Source organism: Rhineura floridana, chromosome 1 (assembly GCF_030035675.1).
Source record: "Rhineura floridana isolate rRhiFlo1 chromosome 1, rRhiFlo1.hap2, whole genome shotgun sequence".
Lineage (NCBI taxonomy): Eukaryota > Metazoa > Chordata > Lepidosauria > Squamata > Rhineuridae > Rhineura > Rhineura floridana.
Window position 1 is genome coordinate 262,882,482 of NC_084480.1, and position 24,057 is coordinate 262,906,538.

At 40.7% G+C, this 24,057-nt stretch overlaps 1 pseudogene; it reads right to left on the minus strand.

The window, feature by feature from the left end:
• Positions 1 to 2,441: 2,441 nt before the first annotated feature.
• LOC133377396 (DENN domain-containing protein 1C-like) lies at positions 2,442 to 3,615 on the minus strand (annotated as a pseudogene).
• Between the last annotated feature and the right edge of the window lie 20,442 nt (positions 3,616 to 24,057).

Consider the following 24,057-nt stretch of genomic DNA (forward strand, 5'->3'; position numbering starts at 1 on the left):
GTTATCATGTAGCCATCTACCCCTCATGTAACACAACACGTTCCCCCTTTCATTGATACAAATGAATTCAATCAGTGGGTGACTAATTGTTTTGGGAGGGAACTATTCAAAGAGTTAGGCGGGTACATGAAGAAGGAATGATAATGAACCCCACAACCCCAGATTAGGTGCATTCAAGGGGCTTACATGACCAGTCTTTTAAATAACCACCTTTGATTTCTGCGACAAATTGAACAGGGCTGGGCAGACAGAAGGTATCCATGGTCCCAGAGTATGATCTGAAGGTACATGAGGCGACCACCTTGTTGCTGCTTAGCAGGTCTGGGTCAGGTCAGTGCCTGGATGAGAGACCACCTAGGAACTGCATGTATGTCACCTTGGGTTCCTTGATGTAAGAAAGGCAAGATATAAATGTAAGAAAATAAAAAAAATAGTAGGAGAAAACATCTCTACCCCAAGAAGCCCATTCTGCTCCCTTCCTGATGGTGTTCTGAAGACTTCTGAAAACCATCTTGTTCCAGAAAGCCTTTGGGAGGGACTGGACGTGTAGCCTGAAACTGACTTTATTTCACCTTTAGTTTTACCTCTTTAGTCCCCTTTTAACATCAGTCCTCTAGATTTCTCAACTGTATTTTATGTATTTTTATCTATCTTAATGTGTTTTTTACTGTATATGATTTTATTGCGAGCCACTCTAAGTGCCCTATTGTAGGATAGAAGTGCAGGATAGAAATATTTTAAATAAATAAATAATAAAATAAATCTCTGCGAGTATTCCACCTGCTGTTGCCTCCTCACTATGACAGGAAGCAAAGGTTCCTAATTCTCCTTTGATGAAACAGAAGAGGTGCTATCGTCTGGCAATATCCTACAACAAAGATGGGGCACTTGCAGCCTTCCAGATATTGTTGGGTTCCAGCTCCCTCTGCCAGCATGGCCGATGGCCAGAGATGATGGGAATTGTAGTCCAACAACATCTGGAGGGCCACAGGTCCCCCATCTCTGCCTTACTCTACTCCTCATTATATAGATGCCAGCCATGTAGTCTAGACAGAGACCACACAGCTTGTGTTTGATTTGCTTCTTGCGCTGCAGGATTCATGCTGCAGTGCCATCTGGTATTCCTGGAGCTGTTGTGAACTTATTTCAAACACGTCCCAGAACAAATTGCTAGTGCCCCAGGTGAGATTCAAACCCATCTATCTGTCTGTCTGTCTGATCACTTTAATACATTTCTATACCACCCTTTGAGTCAAAATTCCCAGAGTGGTTCATTACTGGCTCTTCACCAGTTATACATTTTCATTTAATTCTGTCTCCTTTGCCCCCCTCCCACTATTTTTTATGAAAGTACACAAAGATTTCAGAAGTGCTTCTGTGCAGCTCTGCTTCATCTTGATGTGCAAAGCAATGTATCCATGGCATGCATGACTATTATTATTATTTTTTATTATTATATATTACATTTGCATACCCCCCCATAGCCAAAGCTCTCTGGGCGGTTTACAACAATTAAAACATTAAAAACAAATACACAAATATACGAATTTAAAAACAATTTAAAAAAACCAACAATTTAAAAACAAATGCTAAAATGCCTGGGAGGAGAGGAAAGTCTTAATATGCTCTTAATATTTTTGAATAGAATGTCTTGTTGGGTCAGCCCAAAGGTACATTTAATCCAACGTTCTGTTTTTAGCTATGAAGCAGCATATGAACGAAATAGCTTTTCCCCACTACTGCCCTCCCCCTGCAACTCGTATTCAAAGATATACTGCTTTTGAACCTGGAGGATCCATTTGGCTAGCATAATAGCCACAGACAGACTTTTGCCATTCCATGAATTTACTGAATACTTCAAAAGAAAAACCACTTAAGTCAATGACCATCACCACATCTTGAGCTGACATTTCATGGTTTTATTTATGGTTACTGATCTAAGACAGCTCATTCACTCACTCATTCACTCGATGATGTAGCCATTGACTGACAGGACTCATTTTCACATTACATGCTTTCCCTGATATGGCTCTTGGTTATCATGTTGGAAAAAGTTACAAGAGAAGCAGTCAACTGTACTTAGGAGAGGAATGGAGCTCTTGGCCAAGGGAATTTCTCCTGTGCCAGAAATTTATCTGAATAGGAGTGCTGCCTCCTAGTGGTGGTGGCAACTTACCAGTCAGCAGAACCTGGGCAGGAAACCTGGGTAGTCCTACCCCTTTGGGTCTATTAACAGATCCCATTTCTGCTTCCAACCATCACTGTTTGTGCCCAGATAGTTGGAGTGTTTCCCCCAGTGCCTTTCAAAGTCCAGAGCTATCCTGAAACTCCGGAGGAGAGTCCTCCAGTGTGGCCTCCAGGCACAGGGGCAACTATTCGACTCTAGAAGTCAAGACATAGAAGGTGTTCTACTTCCAAGTGTATGAAGTGCTATCCCTATTCTAGGCCTCAAATCTTTTCTTCAGTTCTGACACCTTGGAGTGGGTCAAGGGCCTGGAAGTCAAGGAGCATTGTGGGCTGGTGACAGACCCAAGGGCTGGGATGCTCTGCTTGGTCGTGAAATCAGTGTCCACATTGACTTTTGTTTGGAACAATGCTGCAGGTTATTGGATGCTGGAGGAACTGGTTGCTAATGGCTCTGCCTTTGGAGTGGTGACGGCTGATGTGGGTTGAACAGTTTGGTCAATCCTAGACTCGTGGCCAGAAACCATACCAGTGCAGCTTTCAGTTCCATTTTCATTTAGGCTGCAGTCTTTGTGGTCTACATTCTGGGACATTGCCACTTGTGCCAGCTCATAGCTAGCAGAAACGACCACTGTCTCCTCCTCTTCCTGCAATGCAACTGTTGACTTCTCAGGGCCAGGCATCTCTTGGGGCTCAGGGATGCCATGGTTCCACTTCTCACTGCCTTTGTTTGCAGCTCTGGTGGGCAGCAGCCAAGCACTCTGCACATTCTCTTGATCCTGAGAGGCCAGGGACATGGCACCCTCAGACAAGGAGTCACTATCATCCCATTCCTCAGAATGCGTTTCTAATGGGCCTCAACTTTGTATAGAAGTTCTTCTCTTCTAAGTTGCAGAAGTCCAGGCTGTGAGTCCCATAGAGAGACCGTTGGGCTTGGCTTGGCTTGGCTCCAGCAAGTTTAGTGTCTCAAAGATTTCACCTAAGAGATCAAGGCCACCTGGATCCAGGAAACCTGGGTGCAAATTTTCACCTTCACCAGGCTCCAAAGAATAATCCAGTGAGGCTGTGCTGGAAGAGGTGGAAACACCCCTTGGAGCCTCCAGTTCTGTCTTGCTGCTCTGTCTTTGTGGTCGCCTGGGACGAGACTTCCCAAAGTGCTGGGTGATGGGCAACCAGCTTAGCAAGCTCTCAGACTGCTTATTCCTTGTGGGCATGATGGGACTAGAGATGTGATCACAGTTCAAGGAATGCCCTTGCTGTCGATGCTGGTCTGTAGTGGAATCCGCATATTCTTTAGCCCCATTTTGGCATGACCATTGGCATATTGGAATGCACTCCTGACAGCAGGATTGTCTTTGTTTTTCATGGTACTCCTCCACCTTTTTTTAAATTCTCCACCCACAGCTGATAGGAATGCATGCTACCTGGGGAAGGGGACAATTTTTAATAATTGTCATATTTTTCTTCTATTAGCTATTCCTAAATAAGAATGAGATCAGTAGACATTAAATTGAGGGTGACTTTCTGGTATTACAACCATACTCAGCAATGAAAAGCAGTCCGGTCATGCAACGCTGCTGTATGAAGACAAAGGAAACATTCATGTCCAGCATGCGCATGATCTAGGCAGTCTAATGGCATTAGTCCAGCTTAGTGAAGCACTGAGCAAGTGAGAAAGATGGCAGCACCCCCACCTTTCCTAGAAGCTCTTCTACCCCCAAGGGAAGGGGTTTTTTTTCTTTTAAAGCCATCTTTCCTGAAATCATTAGCATAATGAGTGGGATTTTTTAAAGCAGACATTTTTAACCTGCCCAAATATTATCAACTGGGATTCTATTTTGAGGTCACTATATAATTCCTGACCAGTGGTGGCTGGTCCATTGAGGCTGGGGCATAGCCCTCCCAAGGAGAACATCACGCAATTTAAAAAAAACCCCACCCAAAATCTCAAAGCTACACATTCATTCCTATCCCACATACATTTTATACTTCTGTTTGAACTAGAGTCTCTGCAGCACTCAGCCAATCCTAATCCAAAAGTATAGCTATGGTAAAGAGGACCCTCCCATGTATCTTTAGGCAGAAAAACCATGTGAAAATTAAGTAGTGGGGCTGCCAGCTTTGCAGCCTAGTCTGGGAAGGCTCTTACTTCATCTGTTGTTATGAGGACCAACTAGCAGTCTCAGTATAGGCCTACTGCAGCCTTTCCCAACCAGTGTGCCTCCAGATGTTGTTGGACCACAATTCCCATTCCTGACCATTGGCAATGCTGGCTGAGGCTGATGGGAGTTGTGGTCCAACAACATCTGGAGGCACACTGGTTGGGAAAGGCTGGCCTACTGGGACTGCCTTGAAGGGCAGTCCGACCATGCTCAGAGCTGTAAGTGTGCAGAGTAGCTCTGCAAGGGAAGAGGATGGGGAGAAAATCAGAACAACTGGCCACACCCCCATGACATCCTACAAGCCCAACCAGGTCTAGTGGGCACCAGCTGTCACTGCTTCTCTCAGCACCGTTCACAAACTACAGTTCCCAGGATCACTAATCTTGTATTGTAAGACTAGACAATGTGGTGCCCTTCAGATGTTGCTGGACTACGACGACTCCCATCATCCCTAACTAATGGCCATGCTGTCTGGGGCTTATGGGAGCTGTAGTTAAACAGCATCTGGAAGGCACCACACATATCCCTGCTGTATTATAATGTCCTCATTATTATGAGTTTATCTGCTGTTGCTGCTGGTGGCACAATGATGTTACAAGATTGGGTAAGCGATGGGCAGAACTTGAGAATGCCATTTTTGGTAGCAGCTCCATGTTGTGTGTAGGATGTATAGCAAATGTCTAACAAAGATTGTAGGTATCCTTCATGGAGTCTATATATCACTTCTGTGCAGATATACAGAAGTGTATCTGCCCCCTACTCTATTGTTTGCATTAAATACATGTTACACAGTAGCAATAATGGTGCACACATCCAAATGTGTTAGCCATGCTATTTCACACAAAATGAAAATGATCAAATGTTCTGCAGTGCTCACCATCTCTGGGGATACCTTGTTTTCTTCCCTTTCCATTGTTCATATATATATCCATAAGACTTCACATGTGAAAATGAGCTGTTGGCATCAGAAAGGGCTTTTGTTATAAGAAGTGCTCCAAGCTAACACCCCCTCAGAAGCAGAATTATGAAGTGAAAATCCAACAGGATTGATTGCTTATATTAATCTCATTTCTTCATTTTAATCATTTTAATATTAGTTAATAAATCAAAGAAATAGACTTTGGTTGGAAGCTGCATATTTATCCACATCATAGCAGTACTCTTAAAAAGACATTGCTCTTCATCATCAGATCACTTGTCGTATTGCCACATTCATCATGCTAGGTGGACTCCACATTGGTTTAGCAATAAGTAATAAACCCTTCAATTACTTTCCCTACTCCAAACCTTCTCTTGACCTATTTGTCCCCATATATTTTCCTCATAGATTATGACTTGCTGCTGGTCTGTATCAAAACTAGAGTATATTGTAGAATGCAAAACTGAACATTTTTTCCTTAAAGGAAGAATGCATACTTCCTTAAATTTTCATTTGTATCAAACTTTTCAAAATTCATAAAGAAAGAAGCTAATTTGGAATCACTTTTCTCCACTAGTTCCTTCAAACAATTTATATCAAAAGGTCAAATCCTATTGCCATGTTGTACATGCCACTTGGAATTCTATATACAGGCACCCTGATTCAGCAACGTGGCTCTGTGGACAGAAATTGGTCATGTTGTATGAAGTTCATCCTTTTAGATCCAATCCTGAGCATGTGGGGAAAGTGGTGGTCAGCATCCTGGCCTTCTCTTGGAGTTCTTGCAACACATGGGCAGCTAAACTGTTGTCTCTGGCAATGCTGATCATATGAAGTTGGAAAGGTGGGGAGTTAATTTAAGTACCCTGCTCCCCTACAAAATGATCCTCATTTTCAGCAAGGGTAGAAGATCTTTGACTTGGAAGAGGAATGCAGGGGAGCATAGCTTCCTCTGGGACTTTTTTCAAAGCAGAAATTATGAAATCATTTGACGGAGTGCCAGGATAATTTATGGACTTTGGCAACTCAGTGTGGTGATAATGGGCCTTTCGTGCTTGTTGTTGACAGATAAGCATAGAGGAAGTCAGAGGCTATTTCTGAAAGGGTGACTCCAAGCACTACCTAACACTTGCTCTTCTGTTGTAAGCTTTAAACAGAACTGCAATTGACTTTCAGCAACATCTGGTGGGCACCACATTGGCTACCCCTGCTATACATGACATTCTCCTGGTTACATATGATTTCTAGTAAAATGCACTTGTTAAAAATGTAGCTTGAGCCCATTATTCTATGTCCTGCATCCTGGGATGATCGAGATCCTGGCCCTCCTCTGTGTGATAACCTTTCAAGTACTTGAAGAATACTAATATATTTCCTCTCAGTCTTCTCTTCTCAAAGCTAAACATGCCCAGTTCTTTCAGTCTTTCCTCACAGGGCTTTGTTTCCAGTCCCCTGATCATCCTTGTTGCCCTCCTCTGAACCTGTTCCAGTTTGTCTGCATCCTTCTTAAAGAGTGGTGTCCAGAACTGGACGCAGTGCTCAAGATGAAGCCTAACCAGTGCTGAATAGAAGTGAACTAGTACTTCAGGTAATTTGGAAACTATACTTCTGTTAATGCAGCCTAAAATTGCATTTGCCTTTTTTGCAGCCACATCACACTGTTGGCTCATATTCACCTTGTGAACAACAACAATTCCGAGATCCTTTTCACATGTAGTAGTGCTGACCCAAATATCCCATCTTATAACTGTGCACTTGGTTTCTTGTTCCTGGTGTAAAACTTTGCACGTATCCCTGTTAAGTTTCATGCTGTTGTTTTCAGCTCAATCCTCCAGCCTATCAAGATCACTTTGAATTTTGTTTCTATCCCTCCCAATTTTTAAAAAAAAATCTTTATTAATGAAAAAAATATAGAAAATAATTTGCATGGATGGTTATTCTCCTAATACATTTGGTTCCAAAAATAATTTTAAAATGCCCAGTTTTCTATATGTTTATTTGTCTATTTTTTCTCTCTTAAATAATAAGTTACTTTATCAAACTGATGGTGTCTCAGAGTCTGTTAAACCAGTCAAGAACTGGCGGTGCTCTAGATTGCTTCCAATGTTTTGCAATTTTAGTTTTTGCTAATGATCATAGAGTTGCTATCATTTCCAAGTCTGTATCTATAACTACATCTTGCAGATAATTTAGCATAATTTAATTTTTCAGATTAAATTATTTTTAATCTATAAAATTATTTTTCAGATAATTTAGTAATTTAATATGTGGTGCAGTTATTTCATGTATGCGTTTTAGTATATTGTCCCAATATTTTTGTATTTTTGAACATTGCCAAAAACTAAGTAAATAGTCAGCCTTATTATGGTTGCACCTCCAGCATTTGTCAGTGTTTGATATATTTTAGAGATATGTATTGACACTGAAGTTTGAATTGATTTTCTTATATCCAAATTTCTCCCCTTAATGGTCCATGTTTTCTTAAAAGACTAAAAAGAGCTTCACAAATTTGGAAATATTGGAGTAGTTGCGGTTGATAATTCAGTCTATCTGCAATTTCATTATAAAACTTGACACCTGTTTCCGATAGTAACTCTTGTATTGTGCCCAAATTTGAAGATCGCCATTGGGTTAAATCACCAAGCATACCTTGTGTGTGGGATATAAACTCATCATAAAAAAGGTGATGTGAATGGTGACAACCCAGGTGAAAGTTTATTTTTGTTTATACCAAATAGATAATGTGTGTGAACTGACAGGATTTTCCTAGTTTTTCAACCCAATGTTCTTCTTGATACCATAAAGAATAAAACGTTTTGTTTCTGTCCTCTAGGGTAGTAGGTATCCCTCCCAATTTTGTATCATCTGCAAATTGGATATGCATTCCCTGCATTCCCTCATCCAAGTCATTAATAAAAATGTTAAAGAGCACTGGGCCCAGGACTGAGCCCTGCGGTACCCTGCTTGTTACCTCCCTCCAGTTTGAGAAGTAACCATTGATAAGCACTCTTTGTGTATGATTCTGTAGCCAACTGTGGAGCCACCTGATAGTTGTTTTATCCAGGCCACATTTAGCAAGCTTGCTAATCTGAACATCATGGTGCACTTTGTCAAAAGCTTTGCTGAAGTTGAGATATATTATGTCCACAGTATTCCCACAGTCTACCAGGGAGGTTATCCGATCAAAAAATGAGATAAGATTAGTCTAGCAGGATTTGTTCTTGACAAATCCATGTTGGCTTCTAGTAATCACTCCATTGTTTTCAAGATGCGTACAGACTGACTGCTTTATAATCTTCTCCAGAATTTTCCCAGGGATTACTGTCAGAGTGACTGGTCTGTAATTCCCAGGTTCTTCATTTTTGCCCTTTTTGAAGATAGGGACAACATTAGCTCTCCTCCAGTAATCTGGCACTTCACCCATCCTCCACGACTTCACAGAGAATACTAGACAGTGGTTCTGAGAGTTCTTCAGCCAGTTCCTTCAATACTCATTGGGCCCTGGATATTTTAACTAGTTCAAAGTGATTAGGTATTCCTTTACCTTTGTCTATCAATCTCAAACTGCAATCCTGCCCCTTCAACTTCTGCTTCACATTTGCCAGGAGGGTCATAGATCCTCTTCTGGGAGAAAAGTGAGCCAAAGTAGGAAATGAGCACTTCTGCCTTTTCTTTGTCATCTGTCATCATTTTGCCATCCTCATTGAGTAGCTGTACCACCATTTCCTTTCTCTGACTTTTACTATGGATGTACCTGAAGAAAGCTTTTTTGTTGCTTTTAGCTTTTAACATCCCTTGCTAACCTCAGCTCATTCTCAGCTTTAGCCTTCCTGACACCACCCCTGCAATTACCTGTCTGTATTCTTCCTTTGTGGCCTGATCTTCTTTCCAGTCATAGGATTAATTTGAGGTATTTAATTTTTAAAAAGGGTTTTATCCCTGAAAAGAACTTGTTGTTTGTTTTCAGTGCCAGGGCTCACACTTGGAAAAAAATGAGAACAAAGATATGAGTGCCTCTGACCATGCACAGGTGTATCTTTACTGAATTGTGTTTAGAGGGGAAAGAGCTTATAAATGGAGTGTACAAAGAGACAATAACATCTGAATTTATATATAATTAAGGAATGTTATTATATTACTTTAAAAGGACCTGGCTTCTTTTATAATTGTGTGATAATGTTATAATGATTGAATTCTTCAGGTGTCAAAGGATCAAGTTCTTACCCATTAATAAGGGTAAGCTGGGGAGGGGATCCATGCTTTAAGTTATTTCCTGTCATACAATACTGTTTATTAGATGGATTTCAGTCCACAAAAGCTTATGCAAAAATAACATCTGTCAGAGTTTAAGGGCCTACAAGATTTTTTAGTCACTTCCAGATGACCTGTTTATTAAGCATTCATCCTGATTTGTTGGCAGAAAGTTTGTGGGGCAGCTAGATGATGGTCACATCATTATGGTCACAAACATTTAAAACGCATTTAGAGCACATGGCATGGCTTCCCCCAAAGAATCATGGGAACTGTAGTTTCTTTAGGGTGCTGGGAATTGTAGCTCTGTGAGGAGTAAACTTCAGTTCCTAGGATTCTTTTGGAGAAGCCACTTGCTCTCAGTGTAATTTAAATGGTGGTGTCAGGTGTTTATTGATCATTCATTCTGATTTGTTTGCAGGGAAGTTATATAATGTAATGTCAAGCCAGTTTCTAGTGCATATTCCAATCACTTTCTTGATTGCAAAATGTTCCATTTTGGGAAGAAAATGGTTTGTTGTGCAAGAGTACCAAATCAACTTTAATTTGGTGACCTGAATTTGCCAGTATGTGATTGAATCCCTCCTGAAAAATGGCAACAGTCTAGAAGCACCCTTTGTTGTTTTCACTGTTTGTTAGTTACATGCTCAGCTGCTTTTGTGACTTCATCTGGATAGTAGAAACTAGGGGAGTTTATGGAGTAGCAGAGCAATCCTAAGTGGGATCGTGAAGGAGTGGAGCAGCAGATCCATCATCACATCAGAAGCCTTGCTGGCTCACACTGGCAAGTGAATATTTTTTGTTATTTTTCACTATGCCAATTCCAGACTGCCATAGATGAGGCACCCAAATACTAGGGCCCCTTTAGGGATCCACAGGGTTTTGGATCCAGCAGATCCAAATCGGCCAGTGCCCCACCACAAAACACCCCATATTAGGGCTTTACACCTGCATGGGGACAGCTGTGACTTCTGCTATGCCAATACCCCCTAGAAATAGAGCTCCTTTGCCTCCCACAGGCAGCCCGCTTCTCCAGTCGTGGAGAGGCATCTAAACCCCACCAGCTATCATCTTCAAGGGGTGTGGGGTGGGATTATGCTTTTAGTTCCATAAAAATAAACTCAGGTGAAGAGAAAATAAGACAGATCACCATATATAATAGAGTATGAAAGTGAAGAAGCATTTCTCTGCATCGTTATTGGTGGTAACTGGAACTGCTTCTAACAATTGGCATGATCCAGTCAAAGCTGAGCACTTTTAATCACATAGACTTCAATGGGAAAAATTAATATGTGAAGGCATGCGAAACGTTCCATTTAAATCCATGGACCTTACAGTGACTTCTATGGATGTCTACTCCATTGAAGTCACTCCCAAGAAACTGGGTATAAGGCTATAGCCTAAAAGTGCTTCATGTTGTCTGGGTGGTGTCTGGTGTCTTCAGTAAGTAAACTGAACAGCATGTTTGATAAATGAAAAATTATTTAATGGACAATTTTGCTAGGCACTAGAAGTTAAGCCTTTTATTAACTGTATACAATTTAGCAATTAATAAACTAATATTTCGCAGGAATTCACAAAAACTCTTTGTTAAAAAAATGCAATATATTTAAAGATTGACATACAAAGATAATTCATTTACTAAAAATGTAATTTACCTGAATTAACATGGCTGTACTTCAGTGTTAGATACATATTTGATGCAAGTTCTCCACCTAGTGGATTGATTTCTAACCTTAGAAATGAAACATAACTGCTTCCTAACCTGTATTGTTTAGCAACATAAGAACCACAATAGTCATGTTTGTCATATCGATAAGTATACACTGGACGATATTCAATGTTAGTCATATTCAGAGCCGACCTATTGGAATCAATGGCCTTAAGTAACTTAGCTCCATCATTTCAATGAGTCTGTTCAGAGTATGTCTTAGTTGGATATCACTCACTGTATTTCAATAATGTAAGTCTGTACTGTTATGAATAACAGTAACATTAGGAAATGTAACAGCCAGCAAAACTTTAGATATTATGTCAGTTTAGACATATGATTTGGGGGTTGCCAAAAGAAATTAATCAGTAATTCTTTTTTTCTTACATCTAACTTTTCAAAATATACTCAAATTTATTTTTACATTTCATCTACATAAACTGTCTAACCCCATACTTTAAAAAACAAATGTAACATGTTAAAGTCTATACTATAATTTCAGAATTATTGTCAGACCCCTAAATTGAGTCTTTCCCCATATAGTCTTGTAGCTAGACTGCCATTTCCCACATGAGCCTAGCGAACTGTTACATTCAGGGGTATAGTCATGCAAGGTCTCAGGGGGTCTTAGACCCTTTACTTTTTTGGGAGCAGGGTCCCTGTGTCTCCAGCATTTTACAAGCCAACCAGCATGAAAGGGGAGTGTGTTAGCTACTGAAAAGAGTCTTCTAACAGGCTTCATTGTCCTTTCCTGCAGATGGGAGCCAATCAAAGTGAAGAAGGCGAGTTGAACACTGAGAAGACTCTTTTCAATAGCTAACAATCTCCTTTTTCAAGCTTATTAGTTCCTAGGCGTTATCAAGGATCTCGTTCTCAACCCCACAGCAGAAAAACAGGGAGAGGGCATGGCTGTAATTAACATGAAGGACCCTGCACTTCTGAATTTGCCATTACACTACTGATTACATTCATCTTCAAAGCCCCTTTTCCAAGTATTGTTGCCTGTAGCAGTTGCCTGAACTCAGACGATCATATGAAGTATAGAATGTTGTTAAGCTCATGGCTGCAAACTCTGAAAACAACTATTTAGTTCTTCAAAGAACATTATGTGGGCAGAGCTGAAATGAGATACAGAGTGCATGTGCTCACAGACTACTATGTTAGGCTTCTCACCTAACTAACCATGGTTCATACACAGAAAAATATGCAGAATCGATTCCAGATTTTGAAGAATACAAGAAGGATCACCCACAGGTAAAATTAGTGGTGAGATGGGAATGGCAAATTTCAAAAAACATATGCTGTTTGATGACTTACAGTCTGAATATTGACAAGAAAGGCCCACGGTCATCTATAAAGTGGAATGGTAGAAGATTCAGGACAGACAAGAGGACATGCGTCTTTAAAAGGTGTGCATAGTTAAACTATGGAATTTGCTACCACAAGATGTGGTAATGGCCACCAACTCAGAGTTTTAAAATGGATTAGACAAACTCATGGCATATATCAAAGGCCTGTAATCCTGATGGCTATATGCTACCACAAGATATGCCTCCAGATATGCCGGGTATGCCTCCAAATATCAGCTGCTGGGGATCACAAGTGGGACTGTGCTATAATTGCACTGATGTTCTCCTTGTGGGCTTCCCTAAAGCATCTGGTTGGCCATTGTAAGAACAGGATGCTGGTTAGATGGGCCAGCAGGGCTCTCTTTACGTTCTTATGTTATTGGTAGGAAGGACAGAAAAGGACATAAGAATGTATAAAAATAAGAAATACAATGTGTAATTTGTACATTTTTGATGTCTTATTTTTCTTTATTTTTTCAATTTGTAAGAAAAGTAAAATATTAAGGAAGGTGAACAAAGAGAAAAACATTAAGGTATATTTTAAAAAGAGAAAATGTTAAGGTGTATTTTAAAACAAAAGGCCCATGATAGACATCAAGAGAAAGAGAATTCCAGTTACAGGAAAAAGCAAAAGAAGGCAGTAAAAACAAACAAACAATCCCAAGAAAGAAAAAAATTAAAGGAAAGGCAAGCACAGAAAACAGAAGAGCAGTAAACAGAAAAGGAAGATGAGATAGCATACTACTTCAAAAGGAGGGTGCTAACACACAAGATCAAATATCCAGGCAGCCTCATTTGGATTGGAAAATGGACTGCCTTCAAGCTGATCCCAACTTATGGCTACCCTATGAATAGGGTTTTCATGGGAAGCGGTATTCACAGGGGGTTCACCATTGCCTTCCTCTGAGGCTAGTCCTTCCCAGCTGGCTAGGGCCTGCTCAGCTTGCCACAGCTGCACAAGCCAGCCCCTTCCTTGTCTGCAACTGCCAGCTGGGGGCAACTGGGCTCCTTGGGACTATGCAACTTGCCCACGGCTGCACAGGTGGCCGGGCACATAACCCCTGAGCCACTCCCTGTGGGGGTGATCTTTAGCTGGCCTTGACACCCAGGAGACATGAGTGGGGGTTTGAACTCACAGACTCTGGACTCCCAGCCAGGCTCTCCTCCCCACTGTGCTATACCAGCTGAATAGCTGGCTGTTAAACCCTTAGAGGTTCAGCCTTCCTAGCTCCGGGGAGGGGCTGGGGATGCAAATCAGGGAACCAATTGCACTGCAGAGCGTCTGGTGGAATGGATGCTAGACTGGCATAGAGAAGCATTGGTTAAAATGGGTGGAGGAGGCATGGGGTAAAGTCTGACAATGGATGCGTAAAAAGACCTTCAACTGTCACATAATTTATGAATGATCTGAAATACCCAGTTAAGTGGGGAGTATACTGAAGTTTATTATTTTGTTATTTTTATACCTCTTACATGCCAGAATGGTTTCTAAGTGGTTTACGCTACCTGTAAACATTTCATATTTTAAGTGTCATGAGTCATCATTTCCATTCATACTTATTGGTTAAAATGCAATTGTAACAGAGCTTGTTGCTGCAGAGTTGGGTTTGGGTGCCCTCTGTTCTTCACATGACCTGGATAACTTTTTATCCCAGTCAGTATCTGTATTGGATGTGAAACGTTTCATATATTTAAGTGTATGTTTTTATATATGTAATTGTTTTAAATAGTTTTTTATATGTGCAATTATTTTAACATATGCTTTGAATTTATTATTAATTTATTATTTATTTAGACTATTTCTATACCGCTTAATATATAAAAATATCTCTAAGCGGTGTACAAAAAGTGGTGTATTATAAAAAGTACACTATAAAGCCATAATACAAATAACTCATACATAATTCTTATTATTAACAAATAAATATACTAACAAATTCCATCACACTTTCCCACTTAGTTATCCCCTGCTGTTCCAACAACTTGAAAGAGAGTCCTGTCGTAAACCATAGTGCATTCAAAAAGGCTGCCCTTCCGCTTCTGTTGTTTCAGTCTCCAAGTCGGCTTCGCAGTACTCCACCTCCTTGAGAAAGAGGCCCTCTGGTGGCACAGTGGTGTTCTGGGGGTGAGCCATCAGGTCTCTGGTCCCCAGGAGCTCCTCTACATGGCAAGGTTGCAGCTGGTTCTGGCCAACAGCCACCAAGATGCCGGCCATGCACCACACCGAGGGTCTCCCCACCACCACGGCCATACTTGTACTGGGATCTGCAAATGCAACAAGGCTCCGGCTGCTCCTCCTCCTGCGCCGCCACTCCCACCGTGCGGGCAGTTCAAACTCAGCCCCAGCTAGCAGTGCAGGCTGTAGAACAAGGCTTTCCTCATGAAGAAGGACATGATAGCACAGGGAGAGGGAGGGTCAGGGAGGCCAAGGTGGTCCTGTCTCCCTCTCAGGGCTCCTGATGCAGCGCCTTCTTCCTGGTCAGAAAAAGCACAGTCATGTGGAAAGTCAACTGTAATTCTACTTGTAGGTCCTAGGAGCCACTCATCTGGAAGCAGCCTTCAGGCTTTTGGTCTCCTTGTGTGAAAAGCTGTGTGGATGGTCAGTTGTAGGCTTTCAGGATGGAGGGTGTATTATTGTATTATGAAATCGCTTTGAGATGGTGCATAAGCAGCGATTCATAAATGAAATAAATAATAATAATAAATAACTTGCCTTACTAATTTTACAATTATTATCAGCATATGTCCTTGGCTCCCAATGTATTGAATCATACTGGCAATCAGTTTCTGGTCTTTGGTGAATTAGCAGTGCTTTCCATCTACCCCCATGCTGTAAATAAAATTTTAACTAGAATTAATAAATTATGGAACATTTACATAGTCAAGATTTCCACAAAAACAAGAAGCAAACTTTCCATACAGGAACCATGTAGAATTAACAAAAACCCAATAACTAAAGGCAGTAGGTGGTTTAAAATGAATTTAAATCAAATAGATCCACTCCCAGCCAAAAAAAATCATCTGAACCTGAACTAACATTTGTCTCTTGTGTCAGACTGTTTGCTGTCATTATTATTTTCTTATTATGAAAGAGCCCCTTTGAACAGCTATAGTAAGAGCAAACATTGCTACTATATGTATTCCCATATTATACAGCTGAAACCAATTTTCTGCAGATTGCTCTTTGCAGCTACCGGAAGAGAAGGAGCAGTGCATAATTATATAATTAAAGTTGCAGTGGAAAGAAATAAACTCCCTTGGAACTGAATTGTACTTCAAAATCCGGTTTTTCTGACGATGCTAAATAATGGATATACAGCGGCATCAATTTGAGTATCTGTTGTACATTTTCCTACATATGAAAAAACATCCACTTTTTCCTTACTCAGAGTCAGACAGCCTGACAGTGTAATACTATGCATGTTTGCTCCATAGTAAGTATATTTAGGATTGCAGCCTAAGACTATGAAGGCATAGTGAAACTGTAAGATATTTGTTAATAGCATATTTTCATAGACTCGTAAAATTGTGAGATGCGCTCTTGTTGGTGTTCATCTCCAGTATATTATTGGTATATTAACTGAGGATCAAGCTACATTATTTACACATTTAAAAAGCAAGCTTAATCTTGCTACTTCTTTGTTGGAGAAGAAGCTTAATAAGGACATAGGAAACTGCCTTATACTAAGTCAAAGCACTGGTTCATTTAGCTCAGTATTATTTTATTGTTGTTGTTTATTATATTTACATCCCACACCTTCCTCCAAAGCAGCCCAGGGTGGCAAACATGTCAATAGTGAAACAATACAATTGAAACCTAAAAACAGTTTTAAAAAAACAACCTTCTAAAAACACTGATGGGTAGCAGCTCCCCAGGGTTTCAGAGAGGGGGCAGTCCCAGCTTTACTCAGAGATGTCAGGGATTGAGCCTGAGACCTTCTGCATGCAAAGCAGATGCTCTACTACTGAGCTTTGGCCTTTCCCCAAATAATCAGGGTTTCCCCATAACAATGCACTGGTTTTCTGCTGAAGATCAGCTCGTCCAGCTGCTATTGCACTTCAGACCCCCATGTTGCTTGCAGAAAACACTACCATTGGGGGCAAATAGTAGCGAGGGAGCGATTTTCAGCAGAAACCCAGCACAGAGTCACCATCAGGCTGTTTTTTCTCCAACATAAAACCATGCCTTTCAAAAGTATGAAAAACACATGTAGTTTGGCCCTGAAGTGGTAGAAAATGGGAGAGGGGGAGGAAACCCATAATGTACCAGGCTGTGGGTGTGAAGTATGGTTTTTTCTGTACTCCTTGCTGTCGTTTCAAAGCAGAGAGAGGTGAAGGGTGAGAGGGGAAAATATGTGTCCATCAAAATTTGACAGGTAGCAGCTAGTGAAGCAATAATAAAAGGCTCCTTTACCCATGCAACAAGTGGCTTTCCTCCACAAATGAATCACACTGCTTGCACACATCTGCAGTTTAAGACAACGTTTTTCAGGTCGTAGGAAGTTCTTTCAAGCAAGCTGGAGCCTTGGTGCCTCCCACTTTAGGTATCAAATAGTGAATGGAAATGTATGGAATGGGGTGATTTTTATTTGGCCTATACTAAAACACAAAGATGCATACAGGCAAAATCTCATTACATTTAACTAATGTTATAACTGAAAGTATTGTACTCTCTCTCTTTTATAGTCTAAAGAAGAGCAGATAATTTCAGTATTTTATTCCGCATTTGCAGTGATTTTCACAGAATAATCTATGATTTGATTATGAGTTAATAGTTACTGTATGGGGTAGTTACTGTAGAAGCTCACTCTGCAGATGACCAAACACTCTGATTACCAATTTGAATAACAAAGAGACCTCTCTTTGACAAACAGATCTCCAATTGTAGCATAGTATTTGTCAAAAAGCCCTTTCTCTCCTTAGTTGCATTAGTCTCATAAATGATACACCAACACACTGTGCTATTTTCAGTGACAGTGCAAGCACTTGCAGATGTCACTGTAGTTGTCACTTTCTCTAGTATAATTCAGGCAATCTTAGGTATTTTAATATAATGTATACAAAGCTCCATTCAGTTCCTCCTATTTAATGCAGCACACTTGCCCTATACATGAAGTTATAACAAAGAGAATATTACAGATGGCATTTAAGAAAACACTATATTATCTCTTTTATGAAAATGCTTTGTATATCTCAATTACTGTTACCCAATTACTGTAGCCCAAATCAGTACATCAGTGTGTATTCATATGTGTGTTTCTGAGGTGTCATGGTCCTCACATAGGGAGGACTCGATAACCTCACTTTCACAGTAGAAGCTATTTTGCTAAAATTGTGGACCTTCTCTCTGGCATGGTAGTTTTGACAATTTTCCCACTGGTGGAGAGATCCTAGAGTGCCACCACTCCACATGACACTGAGGTGGTAAACCATGATCATGGTGATAATTCATCCCATGTCCAGAGAAGCAATCAATCCAGCAAATATGATCAATATTTGCTGTTATTACTGCTTTCAGTCTACAAATGATACATGATTGTTTCCCCCACTCCATTTGCATTGTGCTTCCCTTGCATTTTAATGAATGGGGTGAAGTGACATGATGCTAATGCAATTTATGTCAATTAATTAATTGACGAGCAGCTATTCTTTCGTGCTGAGGCTACTCCTCCAGGGGGTGGAGGTATCCTCATAGTGGATGATTCGATCATAAGGAACATAGATGATGGGGTGTGTGATGGGCGTGCAGACTGCAGGGTGATTTGCCTGCCTGGCACAAAGGTTGTGGATGTTGCCCGTTGTTTAGATAGCCTGGCAGATAGTAATGGGGAGGAGTCAGTGGTCGTGGTGCAAGTTGACACCAATGACATGGGGATACTCTTCCACAGAATCGTTGTGGGTGGTGATACCATGCCCCAACAGTAACTTAGTACTAGGGATGTTCTATCATCCCCCTGATCAAAATGCTCAGGGAGATCTTGAGATGAGGAATGAAACCAAGGAAACATCCACACTAGGAAATGTAGTAATGGGTGACTTCAGCTATCTTGACATATGTTACGAGGCAGGGCCATGGAGCCTGCTAAACTACAATTCCCACCCCACACCCCCACCTAATGGTATGGCTGCTTATGCTTTCCCACAAGGTTTTGTGCGAAGAGTAACAAGGGCAGAAATTAAGATACAAAACTGAAGCTACGGCATAAATGTTTTGCATAATTGTTATCTTGTCCTTTGGCAAATTTCCCTCACCCACAGTGAATCCCATTGTTTGTAAGGAGCCTTAGTTTTCAGGGTCAGTTAGAGATACACACACACATACACAACATCACCAGACTTTCATACCCTCCTTGGCAGGAGGGGGAGAGAGGAAAACATTTTTTAAAACCGAGGCTTGAAGGTAGAAAAGGAGGAGAGGAAGAAAGAGGAAGGGGGGCTGAGGAACATCAGAGCTCACACACACGGGTACTACGCTCTCAAGGAACGCATCAAGGACTGCAGGGACAGAACCGGGGAGACTCTGGGTCTCAGTGCAAAACCTTGAGACCAAGAGATTCCTTCCTGGTTTTGGATCAGAGCTCTTCCACATAGCTTCAGCTGTATTCAACCGCCCATTCCGGGCATAGGATAGGTAATCTCTCCTACCTTTCACCTCTTATAGTAATAGGGTCCTTTGATTTCTTAACTTTAAAGTTATGAATGGGTTAGGATATTAATGATAAATGCTGCCACGCACCCAAGTAATTCTGTAATGCTTTCCTACTCTTTCTCTCAATAAAATCAAGCTTTGCTTTATTTTGGTTTGGACCTGCATTTCTTGGGTTAAATATATACACCATTTAAGCACATTTCAGGGCAAAGCGCTTGTTTTATCCCTAGCAAAAGATCCCCTCCTCTCAAGGAGGTGTGTTTCATGGGACATGAGGGTGGCAAATTCACACACCCAGGTTCCCAAGAGCACTTGTCGTAACACATAGACTGGCTACGTATGTATTCCAGTCAGGACAAAGAAGCGATATTTCTAGATATCTTAAATGACTGTGCCCTAGAACAGTTAGTCATGAAACCGACCAGAGGGACGGCGACCCTGGAGTTAATCGTAAGTGGCACCCAGGACCTGGTGTGAGATGTAAATGTTGTTGAACCAGTCAGAAACAGTGACTATAGTGCTATTAAATTAAACATACATGTAAATGGCCAATTGTCCAGAAAATCCAGCATGGCCACATTTGACTTCAAAAGAGGAAACTTCCCCAAAATGAGGGGACTGGTAAAAAGAAAGTTGAAAAGCAAAGTCCAGAGGGTGAAATCATTCCAAAATGATTGAGAGTTGTTTAAAAGAACAATAATAGAAGCTCAACTGGAGTGTATACTGCCCATCAGAAAAGGTACCACAAGGGCCAAAAGGATGCCAGCATGGTTAATGAGCAGAGTCAAAGAAGGTGTTAGAGACAACACATTTTCCTTCAAAAAACTGAAATCTTGTCTGAATGAGGAAAATAGAAAGGAATACAAACTCTGGCAAAAAAAATACAAAAAGACAATAAGGGATGCTAAAAAAAGAATTTGAGGAGCACATTGCTAAGAACAATAAAACCAACAACAAAAAATTATTTAAATACATTCATAGCAGGAAACCATCCAGGGAGGTGATTAGACCGTTGGATGACAGGGGAGTCAAAGGTGTGCTAAAGCAAGATAAGGAGATTGCAGAGAAGCTAAATGAATTTTTCGCATCTGTCTTCACAGTAGAGGATATAGGTCAGATTCCTGAACCTGAACTAACACCTGCAGGAAGGGAGTCTGAGGAAGTGGGGCAAATAGTGGTGATGAGAGATGAAGTTCTAGGCTTAAAAGAAAAAATAAAAACTCACAAAATCACTGGGTCCGGATGGCATCCACTTGAGTTCTCAAAGAACTCAAATGTAAAATTGCTGATCTTCTAACAAAAATATATAACTTTTCCCTCAGATCTGCCTCCATACCTGAGGACTGGAAAGTGGCCAATGTAACCTCAATCTTTAAAAAGGGATCCAGAGAAGATCCCAGAAATTACATAAGATATTGTAGAGTTGGAAAAGGTTCAGAAAAGGGCAACCAGAATAATTAAGGGGTTGGAGTGACTCCCCTATAAGGAAAGGTTATAGCATTTGGGGCTTTTTATAGAAAAGGCGAGTCAGAGGTGACATGACAGAAATGTATAAAACTATGCATGGCATGGAATAAGTGAATAGAGAAAAGTTTTTCTCCCTGACTCATAACACTAGAACTCATGGATATTCAGTGAAGCTGAATGTTAGAAGATTCAGGACAGACAAAACAAAGGACTTTTCATGCCATTCTTAGTTATGCTATGGAATTCACTCCCACAAGAGGCAGTGATGTCCACCAACTTGGATGTCTTTAAAAGAAGATTAGGCAAATGCATGGAGGATAAGGCTATCAATGGCTACTAGCCATGAAGCCTGTGCTCCGCCACCATAGTCAGACGCAGTATGCTTCTGAAAAGCCACAAGAGGGTAGAGTGCTCTTGCACTCAGGTGGGCTTCCCATGGGCATCTGGTTGGCCACTGTGGGGGCAGGCTGCTGGACTGCATGGACCACTGGCCTGATCCAGCAAGCTGTTCTTTGTTCTGTAATTTTACTGCAGTGGACGATAGTTTTTGAAGATGAACTACAGTGGCATGGAAGCAGCACTTTATGCAACAAATACAGGGCAGAACAGAAAAAGATGCCCTGTTTACATCCCTACCTCAGACACACATAATAATAATTTATTTATGTATATCCTCATGTTCTTCTAAAAGTACAGTAGCATGCAGAAAAATGATACAACCATATTGTCTAATCAATAAAAGTTCAAGTACAATTTGTTTAACAAGTAATAACAAAGAACATATAATAAACTAATACTTAAACACAAAGCAAAAACCAAACAGCAGCAAGAGTAAGTAATTTTACACATTGCTAGAACTGGGTCTTACTCGTTAAACATGGGTGAAAATAAAAACATCTTCAATTTTTGGCAAAAAAAATATTCAAAGACATCTTTAAAAGCAATTCCAACACAGACACAGATTGGGATAAGGTCTTTACTTATAAGGCTTGTTGAAAGAGGAGAGTCTTCAGTAGGCACCAAATAACAGAGATGGTGCCTGTCTAATATTTAAGGAGAGGGAATTCCAAAGGGTAGATGCCACAACACTAAAGGTCTTCTTCCAGGCTATCCCAGTCTGAAAATGGCTGCAGATGTCTTACCAGCAGTAGCTGGTAAAAGGCACTCCTAGCCACAGAGATCACCTGGGCCTTTAGTGACAAAGATGAATCCAGGAGCATCCCCAGACTACGAACCTACTCTTTCAGTGGGAGTATGACCCCATCCAAAGGAGGCAATATGCAGACTTGGGAACCACCAATCCATAGCACCTCCATCTTGCTAGGATTTAGAATCAATATTGATGATGATGTTGCAAAAAATAAAAAGATACATGCGTGCGCACACACATACACTGCATGAAGGCTACAATTTTATACATACTAGAGTGTAAGCTCCATTGAAATTAATGCGTCTGAGGGTAGAGCACTTATTGTTCTGCCAGTTCCAATGCGTCTCCACCTCTTTTTTCTGAAAATGGAGGCACACAATGCTAGTAAAACCCTGCCCCTTTTTACTGTAAAATCTGGTGGAATCAGCTCAAGTACATTTTCCCCCACATCAGACAGATTTTGCAACTGATTGGCAGATCAACCCATTGCCCCTCCAGGTGTGACCAATGGCAGTGCTTTGCTGTAGATGACTAGTGTACTCACAGTCATAGACTTCTGAGTACACTCAAATCGGATTGGACTGTAAGAGAAGTCCTGTAGCCAGCCTTCCTTGTTAGGTAGGGCAGCCACATTTCCAGCTGGGGCATTTGGGGGGAGAGGTGCATAGTGCCAGCCAATCCCCCCTCTCACACACATTCTAGTCGAGAGGATGTGAGGGCCAGGTCAGAGAAAGGCAGTGACCTTCCCCCTCACTCCTCCTTCATACACAGAGAGTGTGTTAACTACATGAATGAAGTTTAATCTGTTAAATTGTCTCAGCCTTTTCTGAGAGATCCCAAGGAATAAATGTTTGAATTTGCCTGTAGCTACAGTCTTCTTTCACCTGTGGTCTGTCCCTGTGTCCTGATTCTTCATGAAGTGAATTACTTTAGTAATGACAGTGAGGTCCTGAGCTTGGCTTTGATGCTGCATTAGGTTTTAGATTCCACCTGAAAACAAATTTGTCCATAATACAATTTAGGGAAAGGCAGAAAGAAAAGGAATACATCAGGGTGTTTGTTAACTCCTCCTTGAGAGTCCCTCCTTCTGGTGTTGTTCCTGACCTTTAGATTTCCCTTCCTATTCCATTTTTCCCCCAGAAACTGGATTTTTTTTTTACTGGTTGCTGGGTTGATTTTTCTGTCCAGAAGTCCTCATGCTGAGCTTTACATATTGGGAAAATCAGAAATTATGCCTGAGTTACAGACTAGAATGGACAGCCGGCCAGCCAGCTAACTGTACACAGCAATATTTCTATTCCTCTAGGGTTGTTTTCATCTTTTGCCAACTAGTATTCAAGAAAAAGAAAAAATAGCCACTATGACTTTGAATATAGTGAGTGCTTTAAAATAGTAAAGGGTAACTTAGGATAGCCATTTTTTTTCAGATCGCTAAGTTACCTCTTTATTTCACCCTTTTGCAATAATGAGCTATTCATTATAATAACTGCAGAATGAACAAACTCTTACATCTTACTGCAGACAAAGAAACATGATCCTTTATTGCTGGCTGGGTAGGGAACACAACTGAAACTGAAAAATAGAGCAAAGGAAAATCCAAGGAGTTGGAGGCTAACTGTAGCCCACAATAAGAGGTTCTAATATTTAATTCTTCAAGGGTCATGTTACTATAAAAGCTGTTTTTTCAGGATCACTTAAGTAATTATACATTGTTATCATGCAAAATCCATCTTCAGTCAGGGAAAGTCTTGAGTGATCAGACTTTTGGGGTTCTTTTATATGAGGCTTTTGTAGTGCACTCACCCTGCCTTATTCACTGAATTTTTTCAGAGGGTCCTATCCTTAAATTGCTCCTGTTAAAACAACCTGTCATTCTTTAAATAGATGTTGTCATTGTCTGTCATGTCACAAATTAAAAATGAGATAATTCCCACAAACAATCCTGGGGAAGTGGGTGAAGCACAGCTGTAGGGGGCAATGCCCCATTTCTTCACACACACACCGGCTACAGGGCTCTGAATGAAATGCACATTATTAACATGAACTGAAAGTGATGTTGATTTTTCCAACATCAAATGCTTCATCTGTTTGAGAAACTGTTACCTGTATTAAATATCTTTGAAATATGTTAACGTATTACAAGACTGCTAGAAACTTTAATTGGTTACCAAATCTCATCATTGTTTATTTAAAAATATTAAACATTTGAAATTAC